This window comes from Nilaparvata lugens, chromosome X (genome assembly GCF_014356525.2).
Source record: "Nilaparvata lugens isolate BPH chromosome X, ASM1435652v1, whole genome shotgun sequence".
Classification (NCBI taxonomy): Eukaryota; Metazoa; Arthropoda; class Insecta; order Hemiptera; family Delphacidae; genus Nilaparvata; species Nilaparvata lugens.
Window position 1 is genome coordinate 100,907,285 of NC_052518.1, and position 24,107 is coordinate 100,931,391.

Genomic DNA, 24,107 nt, shown 5'->3' on the forward strand with positions numbered 1-24,107 from the left:
TGCCAAGGTCATGATACTTATTTCTTATTCAGATTATGAAATTCCTAATAATATGAGATCATTCGGAATTTACCATTTTCATTGTATAGGTACTGAGTTACAATTTTTCAAAAAAACGTAAAATTTTAAGAAATTTTCAATTTTGATGAATTTTAGTTTTTGATCAACAATATCTTCCGATTGTTAACATTGAAATGTATAATTCAAAATTCCTCTGGGCGTAATTTTGTGCTCTACAAGTAGAGCACTCTATCTCATATATATTTCCAGGTAAACCTGACAACAATGCTCCTTGTATTTTGGAAACACCTAAGTTTTAGCTTCAATCATCATCAGCAACTCGATTGTCATCACATTCAGATTTCGCACCATGCTATAATATCATTGGATCATGTTCTGTGAGAATCACCCGTTAAATGCTTTCAATTTAGTGGAGAGGCGCGCATAAGGACACCTCAAGAATCAAAATTTCAAACACTCATAACTTTTGAAACAATGATAAGATCTCATTGTACCATATCTCATTTTTCTCGGCTCGTCAAGGCGGTTAAAAACCATGCATCATGAGTGAAATTTGATCGGAAAATAGAAAATTCATCATAAGGCGTACTTTAACCAGTAAATATTTCAATTCACAAAAATATGACCAATTACCATATTGGAAGCTGGAAGCTGCGTATCTTGTGAAATACTTCAGATAAAATTTCAAAATCTAGTGAGGATGGGGAAAAAACTTTCATTTTCGCACTACAATGAAGAATACTTTCGATTACAGTACCATTAGTGATTTACAGCCGATTTTAAAACTGGCAATGTTAGTTTTCCATTTTTTTCGCGATTTTTCTGTTAATGAAGAATCTCCAAAATGAGTCTGATACATCATAGAAACTCATGATTGGCTCCAAATTGTAGGCAATTCCATCCTCTACGACCTCAATTGCCTAAAAATCATCTTGAATCACTGTTCCTATCATATATCACTGCTTAGACCGTTATTATGAGGAAAGTATCTTTGATTTCTTGATTTCTTTTGATGATCAAATCTCACATTATGAACATATTCTTCCATGAATCGTTTACAGAAACTTGAAGAGAAGAAAAAATTCAAATTCAATTCTAGAATTCAAGATCAAGTCTTTTTTATAATAACGGGTTACCGAGATAAATAGCTCTGAATTATTGGACATTTCTTTGTGAATTGAAATAATGTTTCAACTACACTCAGGGATGAATTTTCTATTCTTTTGATTGAATTTCAATAATGATGCATGATTTTGAACCGCCTAGACGAGCCGAGAAGAACGAGATGTGGTACAATGAGATCTGATCATTGTGTCAAAAGTTATGAGTGTTTGAAATTTTGATCCTTGAGGTCATGGATAGTATATAGTATAGTATCTATATACTATTCTTGCCTTGAGGTGTCCTTATGCGCGCCTCTCCACTAAATTGAAAGCATTTAACGAGTGATTCTCATAGAACATGATCTAATAAACTTATATTATGGTGCGAAATCTCAATGTGATGACAATGGAGAATTCTTTATCAAGAATTTCATGATCTAAAAAAAGGCGAAAACGAATTTTTGTGTCCGATTACAGGATTTGGCAGAAATAACTGAGAACTGGAAAATGAAAATACAAGATTTTTGGGCCATTGTGTATCTAGCACAAGGAAATTTTGCATGAAAAAATTTTGGTTCTGGACTTCTTGTAATTATATGAATACAAACAATATATTGAAAAATCAGAACTACAATATAAAATGCAAGCACACCCCCTTTATATTGACTGGACTTACTGTTGTGTTTTCAAACACCACTTGGGAAACGAGGGGGGCGATCGCCCCGATCGCCCCCCCCCCCTGGATCCGCGCCTGCTGGAAATTTGGACTTAGGAGGACTTGAGAATATTACGTGCAAGATAGGCGGTTCCACTGAGCTTTTCCAGTATTCTTTCTGCGTTTTCTCAGATTTTTCAAAAACCATTTTACAAAAAATGTTCAATTTTGGTCTGTATTTTACTATTCGACGATGGAAGCAAGCTCAAATGAAGAATGCAGGCGAGCAAAGCGAGTCTGCTGTTCTCATCACTGGATGATTCAGCTCGGGCATGCAGGTGGCGGAGCCCCCCTTGCTAGACGGATAAGGCGAGTGAAGCGAGCCTGCCGGCTATTGGCTTGAACATCCCAGTTATGATATGAGAATGTGCAACAAATTGGGCCAAATATGATGGAGGAAATTGGTGGCCAGTATTGGCACAAGCTGGACAAAGCTATTGTGAGATCCACGTTACAAAGTCAGTAGAAATGATAGGAAAACAATTTCACCACTTTCCCGTTTTCAGCGGCGATGGAATTGAATAATTTATACATTTCTATTGATAGTGATAACATCTCTCACTCAATGGATATCTGTTTAGTATTATTGCCTTCAATCAACTAATAAATCAATATGATTGATGGATGGCAGGTAGTTGGGAGAAGGTAATAGAGAACCCTGATTGAAGTGGCCACTTCCATAGTATTGTAGTAATTCTATGTGCTAACTATTATTTTCTTCACGGAATGAGGAAGATACTGATTGAGGAATTAGGAAATTCTGGGATTTACGGTTTCTCAAGTATGATACCTAAAGTTTTGTTACTAAAATCAATAATCCTAGATCAATGGTAAATTAGCATTGGAATGTCTTATTTTATTAGATTAATTGCATTATTCTGTTGAATCAGAATAATGCTTCCAAAAAATCAATATAGACATTGGACCATGTATGTTTGGATTTGTGATAAATGTTCTTAAAAGCTATAATCACATATCTTACAAACTAATAATCACATTTTATAATCACAATTCCTAATCACATTTTGGTGTGACTACCTGGAGTGTGGGACTGTGCACATGAACAGAACGCACATTTCTCTGGCGAGAGTTATAAAATTAGTTGATTCTAAAGCCATTGTGTTCGTTAAAAGGAGGTAATTCCAGAAATGTTCATGAACTAGTCGACAGAGGACACATTTGATTTTCATTTTATATCATTTTCTTGCTTATTTGTCACATCTTTATTAGTGAATATTGAATAAATGTGAAAAATTTTGGAAAATGAGTCAAGTGATGATGTCTATCGGCAGCTTTATCAGTTAGTTTTCCCAGAATTTCCAGATTTTCCCGGGGGGTTTCGCTACTTTCCCATTCCGAAATCAATGGATGTTCGCGCCTCATTTGAATCATGAGAGATGAGGGAATAGATGAACAAGAAAGAAGATAAGGAGACGAAAGAGGAGATAATCACGAGTGATGATGAAAAACAAGGAGAATAAGAAAAGGAAGAGGAAGAAGATGGAGAAGAAGGAGAAGAAGGAGAAGAGAAGAAGAAGAAGAAGAGGAAGGAGGAGAGAGAAAACATGGAGCCGTTTCTCTTATGTTGTTGCTCTTCCCCTACATCAAATAAGAGACATGATAATCATTATCAACTAAAGAATCATGATAATTATAATTAGAGTTTGATGAAGAGGTAGGTGGTGGGGTGAGGTGGAGGAAAAGGATGACGATGGAGAGAAGAAGAAGGAAGAAAGAAGGAAAAGAAGAATACTCAATGAAGGAGTAGATTATTTATGGAAACAGATCTGATGTGAGTTGGCATAAGAAGCTCATCCCATCTTCAAGTGACATATCAGTCCAGTCACTATATACATTGATGCTTGCAATTTATATTGTAGCTCTGATTTTTCAATGTATATTATTTGAATACATGAGAGAAGTCCAGAACCGATTTTTTCATGCAAAATCTCCTTGTGCTAGATACAAAGTGGCCCAAGAACCTCGTATCTTTGGATTTACGTTTTATCAAGTATGATACCTAAAGTTATGTCACTAGAATCAATAATCCTAGATAAATGGTAAATCACTATTGGAATATCTTATTTTATTAGATTAGTGGCATTACTCTGTTGAATCAGAATAATGCTTCCAAAAAATTTAATTGCATGAATAAAAAACTTAGCATTTATGATAAATGTTCTTAAAAGCTAATTACATTTTGGTGTGACTACTTGGAGTGTGGGACTGTGCACATTAACAGAACGCACATTTCTCTGGCGAGAGTTACAAAATTTGTTGATTCTAAAGCCATTGTGTTCGTTTAAAGGAGGAAATTCCAGAAATGTTCATGAACTAGTCGACAGAGGACACATTTGATTTTCATTTTCTTGCTCATTTGTCACCTCTTTATTAGTTAATATTGAATAAATGTGAAAAATTTTGGAAAATGAGTCGAGTGATGATGTCTATCGGCAGCTTTATGAGTTAGTTTTCCGAATTTCCCAGAGTTTCCAGATTTTCCCGGGGGGTTTCGCTACTTTCCCGTTCCGAAATCAATAGATGTCCGCGCCGCATTTGAATAATAAAACATGAGGAAGAAGAATTTACAAGTAGAACATTAGAAGAAGAAAGTGTTAGATATTGAATAAATAATACTCTTTATATCAACCAACCATCTTTTTTTTAATACATTCAAGACTAAACTGTTATTAACGTCCTGGTAATTAGTGTATTGAAATCATATTATGATAATAATAATTATCATCTGCAACAGAAAGAGGAGATAATCATTAGTGAAGATGAAAAACAAGAAGTATAAGAAGAAGAAGAAGTGGAAGAAAAAGAAGAAGAGGAAGAAGAAGAAGAAAAAGAAGTAGAAGGAGAGAAAGAGGAAGGAGAAGAGAGAAAACATGGAGTCGTTTCTCTTCCTCTCCCTCCAATAATAAACATGATAATCATAATCAACTACATGTTCATGACAATCATTATTACAGTTTAATGATGTGGTGGTGAGGTGATTGGTATGAGGAGGTGGAGGAGGAGGTTGTTGAGGATGATGAAGAGGAGAAAATGAAGAAGAAGAAGAAGGAAAAGAAGGAGAAGAAGAAAAAGAAAAAGAATTGAAGAAGGAGTAGATTATTTATGGAAACAGATCCGATGTGAGTTGGCATAAGAAGCTCATCCCATCTTTAAGTATGGGAGAGAAAGAAGGGTGAGAAGAAAGAAGAAGGAAAAAGGAGAAGCTTCACTCCTCTTTCTTTTTCTCTATTTTCATCTCTTTCTCTCCTTCTACTTCTGATATCAATCATGATCAAAATAATGATCAAGCTAATTATGATAATGAAAGAGAAGAGCAGGATGAAGAAGGGGAAGAAGAATATTACCATCAACTCTATTAAGGAATGTTTCAGAAGTAGTTTTTTAATAAGTTTTTTTTTTCAAACGTTAGTTTTAGTATCTTTTTTTTTGTTTTGGTTGAACTGTATACTGTACTTATTTTTGTGTTAAGGAAACATATTTGGATCATTACCTGTTGTTTCCGATGTGATATTGTGAATAGATAAAATAAAAAAATAAAATAAACGTTACTGTAATGGAATCTCTTCATAATTGGAATAACCTGCTGAAAAACCTACGGGTTCAGATCATGGGATAGTTGGATATTAATTTTCAATTGATAATATTTTTGCTGAATCTTATTAAGAAAATATAATTTTCGCCACACTGCACAGAAAGCAGCTGTTTTCCAGTCCCTATGTAGATCTGAAAGACATTGTTTGCAGACGACTCTCGTCTGACGTCAGAACATGCTTCTTTCCGGCTAAGAAATCAAATCATACGTTTTCACAACTTGACCAATAACTGTGGTTGAGTCATAACAGACAATTCAAAATGAAATTAACAGTATCCCAGCTGAAAAGTTGCAGCAATTGTTCAGGAATCTCAACTCAGATTTCAAGAGTGTATTCGTTCAGGAAAAGCCATCTTAAAGAAGTAATTGTCGAAAAGTGACATAGATGTTATTATTAATTCTCAAATGGCAAGTCTTGAACTTTAAATTAGTTTGAATAAAATCATTTTTGCCCTTCCCATATGTTATAAAGCATTTTTAAAAGTTCCCGTTATTCTGTGTCACTCTGTATTAATTGAAGTGAAATGTTCCATTCCCATTTACTTTTAAATCATAATATTAAATCGTTAAAATAATGATAATATGTACTATCAATCTTTATTTATGGTACCATTCTGAAATATTCATTCAAGCAAGAAAAGTTTTTGTTTAATCTGGATTGCAATAGCCTAGTTGGTTAAGGCAGGCGCTAGCTTCCTATGACGAACTGTAACAGGGAGAGTCGTGGGTTCGAATCCTCCCCTAAGCGAATAGTTGAACATATAATATGTAGTAGTTCATGTATGTAGTAATAGGGCTCTAGTAGTTCTGTGAACAGTAGACCTCACGCAGTTTTTTCATCCACAAGTATCTGATGTCACCTGTTCTAGTTGATTCAGTTGAATCACTAGTCACAGTTAAATCATAATTTACTCTTAAAAACTGTTATTTGTTTTCTCCAAGATCAAAAACTTACTAAATGTTTGAATTTGTATCCCATAAGATGATTTATCCAGTTCCGTGATAATCTTTCCATCTCATAAAAATATTTCTCAACTATTTTAAAATTAACTTTTTTCAATCAAGAATATTATAATTTCTTAAGCATTATTTAGTTCATTTAAACATTTTTTATTTTCAATCACTTATAAAATTTGTTTTTAAAATGTAAGAATATTGATACTGATGGGCACGCATCATTAAAAATATTGAAACCCTACCTTATCGAAATAGACACGGCCAGACATCTGTGTAACGCATGCAATGAATAATCCACTTGTCAGCTGATTGATTATGAATAATTCTATAGTCTGATATATCCTATCTTCAAATTAGATGATATTTATACAGGGTGATTCATAATTATGGTAAAATAATTTAATACGTGATAGTAGAGGTAAAAATAAGAAAAAAAGTTCTTATAAACATATATCCATAAACGCTTCATTAGCGAGCTATACAGAGTGAAAGATTTCGCCCGGAATTCAGTTCCTCTGGTGAAATACACCGATGCTGAATTGTTTGGGGACTAGTTTTTGAAAAACTTATGCTGGATTCATATGGAAAAATATCTGAAAAACTGAATAAAACTAGTCTGGAAGCTGTAGTGTGAGTAGTTTTTGAGAAAAAAATTGAAATATGCAAAAAATTCAAGTAGAAAAACACAGACTTCTACGTTTGATGCCCAATAACTTTCTTTAATGACCAGTAAACAAATAATTTTCCACAAAAAAAATTGTAGAGAATTTAATTCTGAGAAGAATGATGTAAGCTGTGTAAACTAAATTTGAATAAAAGTTGGATAAAATGTATTCTTATGTAGTACATTACACCACAAAAATTTGCTGTTTTATGAGGAGAGAACTAATAACTCATAAGTTGTACCTGATTGCAAATAAAATATTCGGTTTTTTATGGAAAGTTTTTTATATGAAAGTAGCATATCTAGATGATATTAAACTTATACCAAAAGACTAGTAGATTATGCCATTAAGCCTAGAAGGAAGCTCGAACTGAAGTAGATGATCTCCTATGATTCCTGCCCAAATGTTTACTGAAAACTGATGTTGTGGAAGATTGGGATTGATGGCATGAGGATTCTCAGCTGCCCAAATATGTTAGTTGTGGTCGTTAACGATAGCTGTTCTTGTAAAGTGTGCCTCGTCGGTAAATAAAACTGTTGTTAAAAAGTTTGGGTAAACAAGTTTTACTAAAAACCATCGGCAAATACCAGCACGGGGAATACAGTCTCGTGGCAATAGAGTATGAACTTTCTGGAGGTGGTATGGATGTAATTGTTGTTCTTTTAGTATCCTCCAAATGATAGATTGATTGACATTAAACTGCACTGACAATTCTCTTGTGTTCTTCTCGGGATGTTCATAAATTGCATTAAGAACCAACATTAAGTTGGCTCTCCACTAAAATATTTTTGAAATCTCTCAACGCCATCGTTTTGAGCTCGTTTTGAGCTGATTTGAGCAACTTTTATTTCGTTTTGAGCACCCACCGTTTTTGAGATATGACGTCTCAAAAATTGGAGAGCCAACTTAATGCCAGCTCTCCACTTTTCGAAATCGAAAAACTAAACACGCCATCGTTTTGAGCTCGTTTTGAGCTGATTTGAGCAACTTTTATTTCGTTTTGAGCACCCACCGTTTTCGAGATATGACGTTTCAAAAATTGGAGAGCAGCTCTCCACTTTTCGAAATCGAAAAAACAAACATGCCATCGTTTTGAGCTCGTTTTGAGCTGATTTGAGCAACTTTTATTTCGTTTTGAGCACCCACCGTTTTTGAGATATGACGTCTCAAAAAGTGGAGAGCCAACTTAATGCCAGCTCTCCACTTTTCGGAATCAAAGAAGTGAACACGCCATCGTTTTGAGCTCGTTTTGAGCTGATTTGAGCAACTTTTATTTCGTTTTGAGCACCCACCGTTTTCGAGATATGACATCTCAAAAATTGGAGAGCCAACTTAATGCCAGCTCTCCACTTTTTAAAATCGAAAAAGTAAACACGCCATCGTTTTGAGCTCGTTTTGAGCTGATTTGAGCAACTTTTATTTTGTTTTGAGCACCCACCGTTTTCGAGATATGACGACTCAAAAATTGGAGAGCCAACTTAATGCCAGCTCTCCACTTTTTGAAATCGAAAAAGAGAACACACCATCGTTTTGAGCTCGTTTTGAGCTGATTTGAGCAACTTTTATTTCGTTTTGAGCACCCAGAGTTTTTGAGATATGACGTCTCGAAAATTGGAGAGCTAACTTAATGCTAACTATATAGTAAATCAAAAAATCAATTATAACTCCTGAACTAGAGTTGCTCAAAACGTGGAAACCTGCACAAGTGTAAAGGTCTATGAGAAGCTACTCTCAGCAGAAATTGACGTTTTGAGCCATCACAGTTCTCAAGTAATTCCCACTCATAGTATGTACCATGTACTATATGGTAAATCAAAAAATCAATTAAAACTCATAAACCAGAGGTGCTCAAAACGTGGAAACCTGCACAAGAGTAGAGGTCCATGAGAAGCTACTCTGAGCAGGAATTGACGTTTTGAGCCATCACAGTTCTCAAGTAATTCCCACTCATAGTATGTACCATGTACTATATGGTAAATCAAAAAACCATTTATAACTCATGAACTAGAGGTGCTCAAAACGTGGAAACCTGCACAAGAGTAGAGGTCCATGAGAAGCTACTCTCAGCAGAAATTGACGTTTTGAGCCATCACAGTTCTCAAATAATTCCCACTCATAGTATGTACCATGCACTATATGGTAAATCAAAAAATCAATTATAACTCCTAAACCAGAGGTGCTCAAAACGTGTAAACCTGCACAAGAGTGAAGGTCTATGGGAAGCTACTCTCAGCAGAAATTGACGTTTTGAGCCATCACAGTTCTCAAGTAATTCCCACTCATAGTATGTACCATGTACTATATGGTAAATCAAAAAATCAATTAAAACTCATAAACCAGAGGTGCTCAAAACGTGGAAACCTGCACAAGAGTAGAGGTCCATGAGAAGCTACTCTGAGCAGGAATTGACGTTTTGAGCCATCACAGTTCTCAAGTAATTCCCACTCATAGTATGTACCATGTACTATATGGTAAATCAAAAAACCATTTATAACTCCTGAACTAGAGGTGCTCAAAACGTGGAAACCTGCACAAGAGTAGAGGTCCATGAGAAGCTACTCTCAGCAGAAATTGACGTTTTGAGCCATCACAGTTCTCAAATAATTCCCACTCATAGTATGTACCATGCACTATATGGTAAATCAAAAAATCAATCATAACTCCTAAACCAGAGGTGCTCAAAACGTGTAAACCTGCACAAGAGTAGAGGTCTATGAGAAGCTACTCTCAGCAGAAATTGACGTTTTGAGCCATCACAGTTCTCAAGTAATTCCCACTCATAGTATGTACCATGTACTATATGGTTAATCAAAAAATCAATTATAACTCCCAAACCAGAGGTGCTCAAAACGTGGGAACCTGCACAAGAGTAGAGGTCTATGAGAAGCTACTCTCAGCAGAAATTGACGTTTTGAGCCATCACAGTTCTCAAGTAATTCCCACTCATAGTATGTCTCCTGTACTATATGGAAAATCAAAAAATCAATCATAACTCCTGAACTAGAGTTGCTCAAAACGTGGAAACCTGCACAAGAGTAGAGGTCTATGAGAAGCTACTCTCAGCAGAAATTGACGTTTTGAGCCATCACAGTTCTCAAGTAATTCCCACTCATAGTATGTACCATGTACTATATGGTAAATCAAAAAATCAATTAAAACTCATAAACCAGAGGTGCTCAAAACGTGGAAACCTGCACAAGAGTAGAGGTCTATGAGAAGTAACATTCAGCAGGAATTGACGTTTTGAGCCATCACAGTTCTCAAGTAATTCCCACTCATAGTATGTACCATGTACTATATGGTAAATCAAAAAACCAATTATCACTCCTGAACTAGAGGTGCTGAAAACGTGGAAACCTGCACAAGAGTAGAGGTCCATAAGGAGCTACTCTCAGCAGAAATTGACGTTTTGAGCCATCACAGTTCTCAAGTAATTCCCACTCATAGTATGTCTCCTGAACTATATGGAAAATCAAAAAATCAATTAAAACTCCTAAACCAGAGGTGCTCAAAACGTGTCAACCTGCACAAGAGTAGAGGTCTATGAGTAGCTACTCTCAGCAGAAATTGACGTTTTGAGCCATCACAGTTCTCTAGTAATTCCCACTCATATATGTATCATGTACTATATGGTGAATCAAAAAACCAATTATAACTCCTGAACTAGAGGTGCTCAAAACGTGGAAACCTGCACAAGAGTGGAGGTCTATGAAGAGCTACTCTCAGCAGAAATTGACGTTTTGAGCCATCACAGTTCTCAAGTAATTCCCACTCATAGTATGTACCATGTACTATATAGTAAATCAAAAAATCAATTATAACTCCTAAACCAGAGGTGCTCAAAACGTGGAAACCTGCACAAGAGTAGAGGTCTATGAGAAGTAACATTCAGCAGAAATTGACGTTTTGAGCCATCACAGTTCTCAAGTAATTCCCACTCATAGTATGTACCACGTACTATATGGTAAGTCCAAAAACCAATTATAACTCCTGAACTAGATATTTTATTCAACAATCTGTTCTTTATTATTGAAGCGAATAGCTTATAAATTACTGAGGGGAGAGTGATTGGTCTATAGTTTTTTATATCCAGTCTTGATCCTTTTTTGAACAATATAATTACTTTATTTTTTCTCCATGCTGAAGGTATTGATTTTTCGCGCAGGATTTTGTTGAATAACAATTTAAGGGGTTGCAGGAGTTTTTCTATTCCTATTATCAATGATTCGCTTGTTATTCCGTCCTCGCCAGGTGCTTTTCCTTTCTTTTGGCTTTTTATAGCATTTATTATTTCTGCCTCTATTATCTCCAAATCTTCAGAATCACTGCCGTTTGTTTGTTGATTTTCAATCACTTGTTGGAATTCATGTGTGGTGTCCCTCTTATATAATTCTTTATAGAACTCCGAGACGTGATCTATGATTTGATTTCTTGCCGTTGTGATGCCATCATCAGTATTTAATTTAGCGATCCATTTCGTTTTTGTAGTACTCAGTTCTTGATTTATCTTTTTAGTTGACCCAGTCGTCAACATGACTGAATTTATTACATCCTCTTCAAAATCCTTTATCTCTCTCCTGATTCTTCTTCTTATTTGTTTTCTAAGATTTCTGTGCTCTTCCTTTTCCTCTTCTGTCTTTGATACAATCCTGTTCAACCTCTCACGTTCCTCAATCAATTCCATTGTTTCAGATGAGATTCTTTTGCTTCTTCTTTCTCTATACTGCGCTCTTTTAGATTTGTTGGAAGCTATTCTAATAGATTGTACGATACAGTTATATAATTCCTCAATACTTCTATTTTGGGATATGTTTTGTTTTCTAATCTCTTCAGTTAAATTTTCAACATATCTCTCATAACATGCCTGATCCAATCTTGTGATTTTCTGTTTAATAAAGAACCTTCTCCTATGTAATTTTAGTTCACTCATCAGCAATCTGTGGTCGGAGTCGTATTTGAATGTTTCAATCACTCTTAGGTTTTGGACAGGGCTATTATTCTGCTCCACCATGAAATAGTCGAGCTCGTACAGACCTCCAGATGGGGATTTCCACGTCCATTTCTCTTCTATGTTCCCGCTAAAGAGCGTGTTCACTACTATAAGATTCTTACTCTGAGCAAAGTCCAACATCATCTCCCCTCTCTCGTTTCCGATGCTAGCTTCCCCATTACTATTTCTTGCTACCTGTGCATTAAAATCTCCCATGAGGATAAGTCTTTCTCCTGTTTGCTTCTGGATTATTGCCTCTTCTATTGACTCATAAAAATTGTTTATTTCTTCTTCGGTACTGTCAGATGTGGGTGCGTGAACTTGTATAATCATGAGCTTGTTGTTTCCAATTGATATTTTGATGTATGCAATTCTATCCGAAACAGGTTTAAACTCAGTAATGCCTTTAATAATATTTTTGTTGACAAAGAAGCCAACTCCTCTATTTCCTCTTGTGGCTGCTGAGTGACAGAATACATGCCCACTATTTCGCTCCCCTATTTCTTCATAGCTTCTTCTGATCTCCGCTAAGCCTAACACATCCCATTCAATTTCATTCATTGCTTGTTCAAGCTCCATAATTTTCTCTTCCCCTAGAACTGACCTCGCGTTGTATGTGCCAATGTGTATAACTTTATATTTTTTTATTTGAGCTGTTCCTTTCGTATTTCTGAATAGATTCGGTCCTATTTTCCCTCTGTATCTGCTATGTGGTATCTTTTTCGGTCTTTCGACTTTCCTCCTTGTTTTCCACCGGTTTCTCAACAAAGTTTTTTCCTTGAGTTGAGGGTCTCTGTTCACTCACTTTTCTCCCTTCATCATGCGCCTCGCTGGGTTTGGTGAGGTAACTCTCTATGCTTCTATTCCCTTCCGCTTTTCTCCCTTTCTTTCCAGTTTGCTTTCCATGGAATTGCTTGTTTTCCTCTTCTAGTATCCTTGGAGACGACTCCTCACTTCTAGCCCGCTTAGCTGTCTTGACCTCTTGTTTATCCAGGTCTTCAAGTGAATACAATTTTCCGTCGATTTTCAGCTTATCTTTGGTCATGGAAACTCTTTTTCCCTCGCTTTTCAACTTTATCAGGTGCGCGAATAGTTCTTTCCTTACAGCTCTAGTTTCTTGAGAGTAATCCTCCTTGATTTGAACATTTTTGAATTGACTTGTCCCTTGAAGTTTTACCTTTTCTCTTAGTACAAGAATTCTCATCGGCATCGAATTGAATTTTACTAACACTGGAGCATTTCCTCTACTCTTGTTTTTTTTCCATAGATCTTTGATACAGCAATAATTCATTTCAGGGACCAAGAACTTTAGTATATTCATGATTTCTTTACTCATTTCGAAAAAGTTTTTGCTTTGTACACCATAAACAAGTAGATTAAACTTCCGTTCTCTCTCCTCAGCAATCTTAACATTTTCTATAACGTTCTTTTTTATGGTGAGAATCTCTGACTTGATTCCATTAATTTCTTCTTCAAAACGACTGTTCATTGTTTCCACTTTGCTGTCTAAAGAGTCAAGCTTCTGTAATTTATCGAGAATTTTGTCCAACTTTTCCTCAATTTGTGACATGATGTAGAGTGAATAAGTATTAGTGTGAAATTTGGAATACTGCGACCGGAATTTGAAATAATATACTAACTCTTTCAATATTAATTGGGTGAGTTTGATAATATATTTGTTTGAAGGCTAATCGTATTAAACAGCCTGACTGATATAATCAGTTTATTCTGAAAACGTTTCGTAGGTCATGAACTATATCAGTGTTTACAGGTGGATGTAGATAAGTGCGGGTTTGTGATGTAGTTCGTCTCTCTCTCTCTCTACGCCTTTATCTTCCTCTCTTTGTTGTTACTCCGTTATATCTCTAGTATTTCCCTGTCATAGAGTATCAGGTAATTTTTTGTATCAATGGTTGCTGCCTGAAGTTCAAAGTCCACTTTGCGAGTCCGCCTGTGTTGGAGTCCTCTACTTTGGTTTCTACTTTCTAACCTAAAACTAAACTTCAATGTTCGAATAACCACAGTTTATTTGCGCTGGAAATTTACACAAAGTGATTTGGTAGCTTGACACCATATGTTCTCAAAATGTTGAATTTGTTCACTAGAAGTCACTATTATGTTTATAAACCCATCCAATTTGTAATTTCACTTGAGCACAATCACGCTAATGTTTTACCACAGCAGTCACGGCTGCCAACCATGTTTCATGTACTACACAGTAAATCAAAAAATCAATTATAACTCCTGAACTAGAGGTGCTCAAAACGTGGAAACCTGCACAACATTCGTTCTTCCAAGGATGAATCATCCTTTTAATGTCGTTCAGCGTGATTTCCAAAGGTTGAGACGTAGTGCAATTGAATTTTTATATCATAAACCTATTTTTTTCCAAATTTCGTAGAAATCGTTAGAGCCGCTTTCGAGATCTGTCGAACATAAATTACCAGATATAAAAATTAATAACTAGAGCTCTTTTAAAATAATAGGATATGGGAACAGGAAAATCATTCACACTTCGAAACCAGTGGGACTCAGAACGTGAATACATGCATATGGGTATATTCCAGGAGAAGTTACTATTAATAGTTGGATTCAGCAAATTATTATGCCTCCTGCTTCCTCTTTTTCTTAGTTTGTCTAACTTTTCCCTTCATTTTGAAAGAGGAAAATAGAAAAATATCATTTCTATAAACCATGATCTTCCAAAAATGTAACATATGTTCTTTTATATGGATTACCATTAAAATCTGTCCAGTGGGGAAAATGAAGTTTTGAATCAGATACTTCACAAGTTTTTCCCAACTGCTATTCATACATTGTATGTATCTTGTAGAAAATTCAAATGTTTTCTCTTCCTCTACATTGAAATTCTGGAAATGTATTTACTGGTATACCATATTGACTCGGCTTGTGAAGGTTTTGCCAATGCCAACTTCCTCTTTTTGGCATTGTTTCCAGGGACACCGTACATTATATTCTAATAATGTCACTCGAGGAGGTACCTTCACACTGTCCCCATATTTACAAAATTTACATTATTTACAATATTTACAATATTTACAATCCAAATTCATTTACAAAGTATGTATATTGTTATATTTCTTACTGTTACGATATTTGAAAATTTCTAGTAGATATCAATAGTGGTTCATTGTCAGTCGAATATTGTCAATGATACGATAGTCAATCATATCATTGTCAATGATAGATTAGGATAATGATTATAATAATAATAATCCCTAATCATCATAATTATAATTGCTGTAATAATAATATTATAATGATAATAATAGTAATTCAAGTATTCCACTACTATTTACAAAGAGTACAAACATGATAATACAGATTATTTTTCAAAGATTTTTATGATATAAGTTTTATATACATTTCCACAGTGCGTCCCTCTTCAGTTTGAAGCTGTGTGGAGGATGACTAGCACTCTTAACAAGAAAAATACATCAAGGCTTTATATTCCACAAAGCTGATATTGAGTTCAATAAGTGAAATAACTATGAAATGAGTAATAGGTAGTTATTAAAATGAAATAAGTAAATAAAGAAGAAGTTTTTCAGGAACTACAATGCTTAGAGTAAATAGAATAAAATGAATATCTATAAAAAAAACTTATTTCATAATACTGTAGATAATTGAAGATTGATAATCAATAAGAGGTAGAGTTTATATATACATTTAAAATTGAACACTTCCAATTTCAAATTATTATAATATCTGTTGAATAGAAACAGATACAACCTATCAGGAGAGAATCTGTAAATAGTATCGATAGGGTTCACCTTATCGTGAAAATTATAACAAATAATTACCTTTAAATATTACCTTTAAATGTAGGTGGTTATTTATGATAAATAATAATAATAGTAATGATAATACACATAATAATAATAATAATAATAATGATCGACAGAATTTATATCGTGTATATCAATGCAGAACAAGTGACTTTTCTGTTGGCACCGCATGGCTGACACTTATCTTTCAAGTCATCAAAGACTTGCCACTGATTGTTGTGGCGCCTGCAAAATGAAACAAAGTGTCCTACGGATTTCACACTTGTTCCACCTTGGTAGCCAATAACGCCACGTAAATGATAAATTTTATTTTTGATGTTCAATGTTTTTGGTACATCAAACAGATTCACATCTAGGTCACCCTTCTGAATATGACCTATCAGGTCGATAAGTAGGTTTGGACCTAGTGTGATGTTTGTTTGACATTGACAGTTCTCTCTTTTGTTATGATTTGAGCAGATCACACTTTGAGTATCTTCTAAAATTATTTCAATATCGTTCTGCATGTCAATGAAATTACCATGCTCAATAAAAAGGTCAAAATGATTTTTCACCTCTATTGTGCTGTAATCACAATTTTCACATGAGGAAGCGAAAACTGCTGAAGGGAGCTCAGTCATGACAGCATCCAGCATTTTGCTGACAGTGGAGACTGAATCTATTTGATAAAGACCTTGCACCAAAGGGGTTAATTCAAAATATTTTGCCAACAAAATAGCCCTTTTTTTATAAATTTGGGCACATATTCCCATTTTTATAATGGATTTTACAATTTCAGACATGTCAGTCTGTTTGGACATGAGATATTCATTATAATTTCTACTGTCACAAGCTGCGCTGCATAGTACTTGGCACAAAGAATCGAACATGCAGGTATTTGATGCGACTACTTTCTTGCCATCCAACATCCAAGGTTTTAGCTTGGGATCATCTCCATTACGTAAAATGCCAATTGGAATAATTTTCCTTTGATCTGAAAGATCTATTATTCCCCATTCAGAAGACGGCTCTAGGTAGGAAGAACGAGGGCGTTTTCTCACAAGAGGAATATCATTTACCCCTCTCCAATTCTCCTCGCAGTTTAGCTCTTTCTTAAATTCATTGACTACATCCCGTGACTGTGTAAACAAACCTTGACTCACCTTAGCTTTATCAGGTGAATAATCTTCAATTTTTTCAAGATTATGATATGTTGTCATTTCTTCACTCACTGTTTGAGGATTCATAATCTCACCTTCTTCATCACATTCATTCAAATAATTTTCTTCTTCATTCATTTCAATTGATTGGTGACATTCGTTTCTTTGGCGCAACTCTGTGGTCTCTCTCTTCAATTTCAATGAGCCATCAATGAATTTTATATGGCGAAACACAAATGTGTCAGCTCTTGTAGGAATCTCGTTAGCTTGAAAAACTTTGTTTTTTATTATGGAGAATTGGGTTTCTACTACTGAGCTTGATGCAGTTGAACCTCCATAACCAAAATGAGGTTGCATCAATGCAGTCCAAAGTGGGATGAGGTTTGATATTTTCAACAAATCCTCCACCACATTTGGGAGAAACTGTTGATTATTCCTGTCTCCCACATCATTTTTCTTATCCATAACTTTGTTCTTAGTTTCCATTACAAAATCCCGGAATGTTTTTGATGATTCTTGAGAAGGCAGTTTGAAATCAACTTCTTCGTTGTCATCAGACATCCCGAAATCTGTTTCTGCTTCCTCATACGGAATATCTGATGAAGAAATTTTCTTCTGCAAATATATTTTTGCTTTCTCTGATTCTGTTGGTTGCCCATTAGGCAAGCTTCCTTCAGTCTCATAAAAAGCAACTGTCATGATTTTTCTTAAGACTTTTTTAAAATGACCAAGGTCACTTTCCTTAACAAGAAGGCAAATACATCTTATATAAAATACTTTTGTTCTTTTTATGGCTGTCTTGAGGCTTTTCCATCGTGATATGAGTTGTACGACATGTGCTACATCATTTCTAATGTAACAGCGTGGCTTGATGAATCGGTCCTGATCGGTTAAGATGAAAGCACAATTCTTCAAGTAGTCACTTAATGAATTGAATTGAGTGAACGCTTTTATACTTGAAGCAATTATAGCCAAAGACATGTCACAGACCACACAAGGGGGAATTACAGCACCATACTTCAACCAAGATGAGAGCCAGTAGGTTATTGATACTGTGTCATGTTTCTCACTAATCATATTTGACACAGAATATATTTTATTCTCTTTATTACTGTGGATTGTGATGTCGTAAAGTAGAATGCTCCTTGATTTCTCGCCATTGACCCTTTCAAATCTTCTCACTACACCTCCTGTAGCATCTATGCTAATCTGAGCATTATCTTTTGTTGCTGTTACATAATCATTATATATACGAATTTGTTGCGCACTGAAGTAATGACAGTGGAATCTATCGTAGGATACGTCTTGAATAACTCCTCTGTAAGGAGATTCATATTTCCCTCTACATAAGGCAACAATTGGATCGTCGTCCAAGTATTTTGAACGCTTGTACTGGGATTTTGCCACTCTTAGAGTATTCAGTGAGGGAATGTGAGGTGCTTCTGGATCATTCAATTCCATATCTTTATGCGCCATGTCCTTTTGAAGTTTTGTTGCACTGAATTGTGATTTTGCAACCTTCTTTCTATCGAATCCAGTCAGTTTTCTTTTTAGAATAGGATGTTTCTTTTTGTAGAAGCCTGTGTATTTCATCATTATTTCCAAATGATCAAATTCTCGTTTTGGCTCATCATATAATTTACCTTCCAAAATAGAATGACAGTAGGTACACTTTGCTTTGAAGTAGACAAATACATTTCCACTTGAATTTACACGATTACAAATGAATTTGAAGCAGCAAGGAAGGCGCAAACTGTTGAATATTTTTTTATTTATCATGTTTGTCCATGTGTTGCGTTTCAGCACTAATCTTCTTCGACAGGGTTTTGATTTGCCTTCTCTGTGATAAACCCACTCTGGATAGAGTTGTAGCCATTCGTCTTTGCTTAGTAGTATGGAAAATTCCTTTGTATCTTTCATTTCAACACTGTCATTATCAGAGAGACTGTCATCGTAATAATTTGTTGAGACACCGATCTCAGATGAATCAGTGTCATAGTTGTAGTCCTGTGGCCAGAACCTATCTCGCAGTCCATATCGGTTAGTCGTGAACCACAGATGAACTGTTTTTGGTGAAACGTTGTATACATTTGTTATTAAGGAACTCAATTCAGTCCAAAGAGAATCGTTTCTGGGTGGGATATTGGGATACTTTTCTATTGAAAAAATAGTTTCATTGTCATTCAGTAATTGGTGAATTTCATCGACCGGAACTGTACCCTGTTTTGGCATTTTGAATCAATGTAATATAATCGTCGTAGCCTATAGGCTATAGCCCAATCACACTCACCGTTGAGCTTTCAATGTTGAGCCTCTCAAGTGTGCGTTAGAGAACAAGGTAGGCTGAGAAATTGCTTTATCAGAACAGGAAAGACGTATGTATGCTCTGCTTCACTGCTCAACTCAGACTGAGACCTGAGACTGAAACTTATTGAATGCAATAGTTGCATAATAGTGGCATAGTTGCTGCAATCATCACAGAAGGGAGTGGGAGGGGAGCAATGAACATCTGCTTCTACAGCAGTGCTACCAACAGTAAAACTGGATGAAAAAAAATTTACCATGTAAGGCTCTATGCACAGTCGCGTTTTGAACGAGTGGAGCGACTCTCTGCTGGTTAGCCAATTTCAGTTCAGTCAATTTGTACTCAGCAATTTTCGCGGCTTGTAAAACTTGGCCATTGATGGGAAAGTTCTGATTTCGAATTCTCAATGTTTTTTGTAATACCGGACATCAGCAATTTTTTATGAGAATTACAATTATTGAAGGAATCAATTATTATTCATCGGCATTTATTACTTGAATTAATCGGTTGATAACTGATAACTATATTTTGTTCATACAAAATTAAAAGAAAATAATACAACTTTTTCAAAAATACCTTCTACTTCTTTTTTAAATACAATAAACCTCTAATATTATGAAACCAATCAAATAAATTGAAAGAAATATAAATTCAAGGGCTTACTCCTATCTCCTGGTGGAAATTCAAAATAAATAAACATCAGTGACCTCTACTCTTGTGCAGGTTTCCACGTTTTGAGCACCTCTAGTTCAGAAATTATAATTGATTTTTTGATTTACTAAATAGTACATGAAACATACTATGAATGGGAATTACTTGAGAACTGTGATGGCTCAAAACGTCAATTTCTGCTGAGAGCTACTTCTCATGGACCCCTACTCTCGTGCAGGTTTCCACGTTTTGAGCACCTCTGGTTTAGGAGTTATGATTGATTTTTTGATTTACCATATAGTACATGGTACATACTATGAGTGGGAATTACTTGAGAACTGTGATGGCTCAAAACGTCAATTTCTGCTGAGAGTAGCTTCTCATAGACCTCTACTCTTGTGCAGGTTTCCACGTTTTGAGCACCTCTAGTTCAGGAGTTATAATTGATTTTTTGATTTACTATATAGTACATGAAACATACTATGAATGGGAATTACTTGAGACACCGATCTCAGATGAATCAGTGTCATAGTTGTAGTCCTGTGGCCAGAACCGATCTCGCAGTCCATATCGGTTAGTCGTGAACCACAGATGAACTGTTTTTGGTGAAACGTTGTATACATTTGTTATTAAGGAACTCAATTCAGTCCAAAGAGAATCGTTTCTGGGTGGGATATTGGGATACTTTTCTATTGAAAAAATAGTTTCATTGTCATTCAGTAATTGGTGAATTTCATCGACCGGAACTGTACCCTGTTTTGGCATTTTGAATCAATGTAATATAATCGTCGTAGCCTATAGGCTATAGCCCAATCACACTCACCGTTGAGCTTTCAATGTTGAGCCTCTCAAGTGTGCGTTAGAGAACAAGGTAGGCTGAGAAATTGCTTTATCAGAACAGGAAAGACGTATGTATGCTCTGCTTCACTGCTCAACTCAGACTGAGACCTGAGACTGAAACTTATTGAATGCAATAGTTGCATAATAGTGGCATAGTTGCTGCAATCATCACAGAAGGGAGTGGGAGGGGAGCAATGAACATCTGCTTCTACAGCAGTGCTACCAACAGTAAAACTGGATGAAAAAAAATTTACCATGTAAGGCTCTATGCACAGTCGCGTTTTGAACGAGTGGAGCGACTCTCTGCTGGTTAGCCAATTTCAGTTCAGTCAATTTGTACTCAGCAATTTTCGCGGCTTGTAAAACTTGGCCATTGATGGGAAAGTTCTGATTTCGAATTCTCAATGTTTTTTGTAATACCGGACATCAGCAATTTTTTATGAGAATTACAATTATTGAAGGAATCAATTATTATTCATCGGCATTTATTACTTGAATTAATCGGTTGATAACTGATAACTATATTTTGTTCATACAAAATTAAAAGAAAATAATACAACTTTTTCAAAAATACCTTCTACTTCTTTTTTAAATACAATAAACCTCTAATATTATGAAACCAATCAAATAAATTGAAAGAAATATAAATTCAAGGGCTTACTCCTATCTCCTGGTGGAAATTCAAAATAAATAAACATCAGTGACCTCTACTCTTGTGCAGGTTCCACGTTTTGAGCACCTCTGGTTCAGGAGTTATAATTGTTTTTTTGATTTACCATATAGTACAGGAGACATACTATGAGTGGAATTACTTGAGAACTGTGATGGCTCAAAACGTCAATTTCTGCTGAATGTTACTTCTCATAGACCTCTACTCTTGTGCAGGTTTACACGTTTTGAGCACCTCTGGTTAGGAGTTATAATTGATTTTTTGATTAACCATATAGTACATGTACATACTATGAGTGGGAATTACTGAGAACTGTGATGGCTCAAAACGTCATTTCTGCTGAGAGTAGCTTCTCATGGACCTCTACTCTTGTGCAGGTTTACACGTTTTGAGCACCTCTAGTTCAGAAATTATAATTGATTTTTTGATTAACCATATAGTACATGTACATACTATGAGTGGAATTACTTGAGAACTGTGATGGCTCAAAACGTCAATTTCTGCTGAAGTAGCTTCTCATAGACCTCTACTCTGTGCAGGTTTCCACGTTTTGAGCACCTCTGGTTAGGAGTTATAATTGATTTTTTGATTAACCATATAGTACATGGACATACTATGAGTGGGAATTACTTGAGACTGTGATGGCTCAAAACGTCAATTCTGCTGAGAGTAGCTTCCCATAGACCTCTACTCTGTGCAGGTTTCCACGTTTTGAGCACCTCTAGTTCAGAAATTATAATTGATTTTTTGATTTACTAAATAGTACATGAAACATACTATGAATGGGAATTACTTGAGAACTGTGATGGCTCAAAACGTCAATTTCTGCTGAAGTACTTCTCATAGACCTCTACTCTTGTGCAGGTTTCCACGTTTTGAGCACCTCTGTTTAGGAGTTATGATTGTTTTTTTGATTTACCATATAGTACATGGACATACTATGAGTGGAATTACTTGAGAACTGTGATGGCTCAAAACGTCAATTTCTTCTGAGAGTAGCTCTCATAGACCTCTACTCTTGTGCAGGTTTCACGTTTTGAGCACCTCTGGTTCAGGAGTTATAATTGATTTTTTGATTTACCATATAGTACATGGTACATACTATGAGTGGGAATTACTTGAGAACTGTGATGGCTCAAAACGTCAATTTCTGCTGAGAGTAGCTTCTCATAGACCTCTACTCTTGTGCAGTTTCCACGTTTTGAGCACCTCTGGTTCAGGAGTTATAATTGATTTTTTGATTTACCATATAGTACATGAGACATACTATGAGTGGGAATTACTTGAGAACTGTGATGGCTCAAAACGTCAATTTCTGCTGAGAGTAGCTTCTCATAGACCTCTACTCTTGTGCAGGTTTCCACGTTTTGAGCACCTCTGGTTTAGGAGTTATGATTGATTTTTTGATTTACCATATAGTACATGGACATACTATGAGTGGGAATTACTTGAGAACTGTGATGGCTCAAAACGTCAATTTCTGCTGAGAGTAGCTTCTCATAGACCTCTACTTTGTGCAGGTTTCCACGTTTTGAGCACCTCTGGTTTAGGAGTTATAATTGATTTTTTGATTACCATATAGTACATGGTACATACTATGAGTGGGAATTACTTGAGAACTGTGATGGCTCAAAACGTCAATTTCTGCTGAGAGTAGCTTCTCATAGACCTCTACTCTTGTGCAGGTTCCACGTTTTGAGCACCTCTGTTTAGGAGTTATAATTGTTTTTTGATTTACCATATAGTACATGGTACATACTATGAGTGGGAATTACTTGAGAACTGTGATGGCTCAAAACGTCAATTTCTGCTGAGAGTAGCTTCTCATAGACCTCTACTCTTGTGCAGGTTTCCACGTTTTGAGCACCTCTGGTTCAGGAGTTATAATTGATTTTTTGATTTCCATATAGTACAGGAGACATACTATGAGTGGGAATTACTTGAGAACTGTGATGGCTCAAAACGTCAATTTCTGCTGAGAGTAGCTTCTCATGACCTCTACTCTTGTGCAGGTTTCCACGTTTTGAGCACCTCTAGTTCAGGAGTTATAATTGATTTTTTGATTTCCATATAGTACATGGACATACTATGAGTGGGAATTACTTGAGAACTGTGATGGCTCAAAACGTCAATTTCTGCTGAGAGTAGCTTCTCATAGACCTCTACTCTTGTGCAGGTTTCCACGTTTTGAGCACCTCTGGTTCAGGAGTTATAATTGATTTTTTGATTTCCATATAGTACATGGTACATACTATGAGTGGGATTACTTGAGAACTGTGATGGCTCAAAACGTCAATTTCTGCTGAGAGTAGCTTCTCATGGACCTCTACTCTTGTGCAGTTTCCACGTTTTGAGCACCTCTGACCTCTACTCTTGTGCAGGTTTCCACGTTTTGAGCACCTCTGGTTTAGGAGTTTAATTGATTTTTTGATTTACCATATAGTACATGTACATACTATGAGTGGGAATTACTTGAGAACTGTGATGGCTCAAAACGTCAATTTCTGCTGAGAGTAGCTTCTCATAGACCTCTACTCTTGTGCAGGTTTCCACGTTTTGAGCACCTCTGGTTCAGGAGTTATAATTGATTTTTTGATTACCATATAGTACATGGACATACTATGAGTGG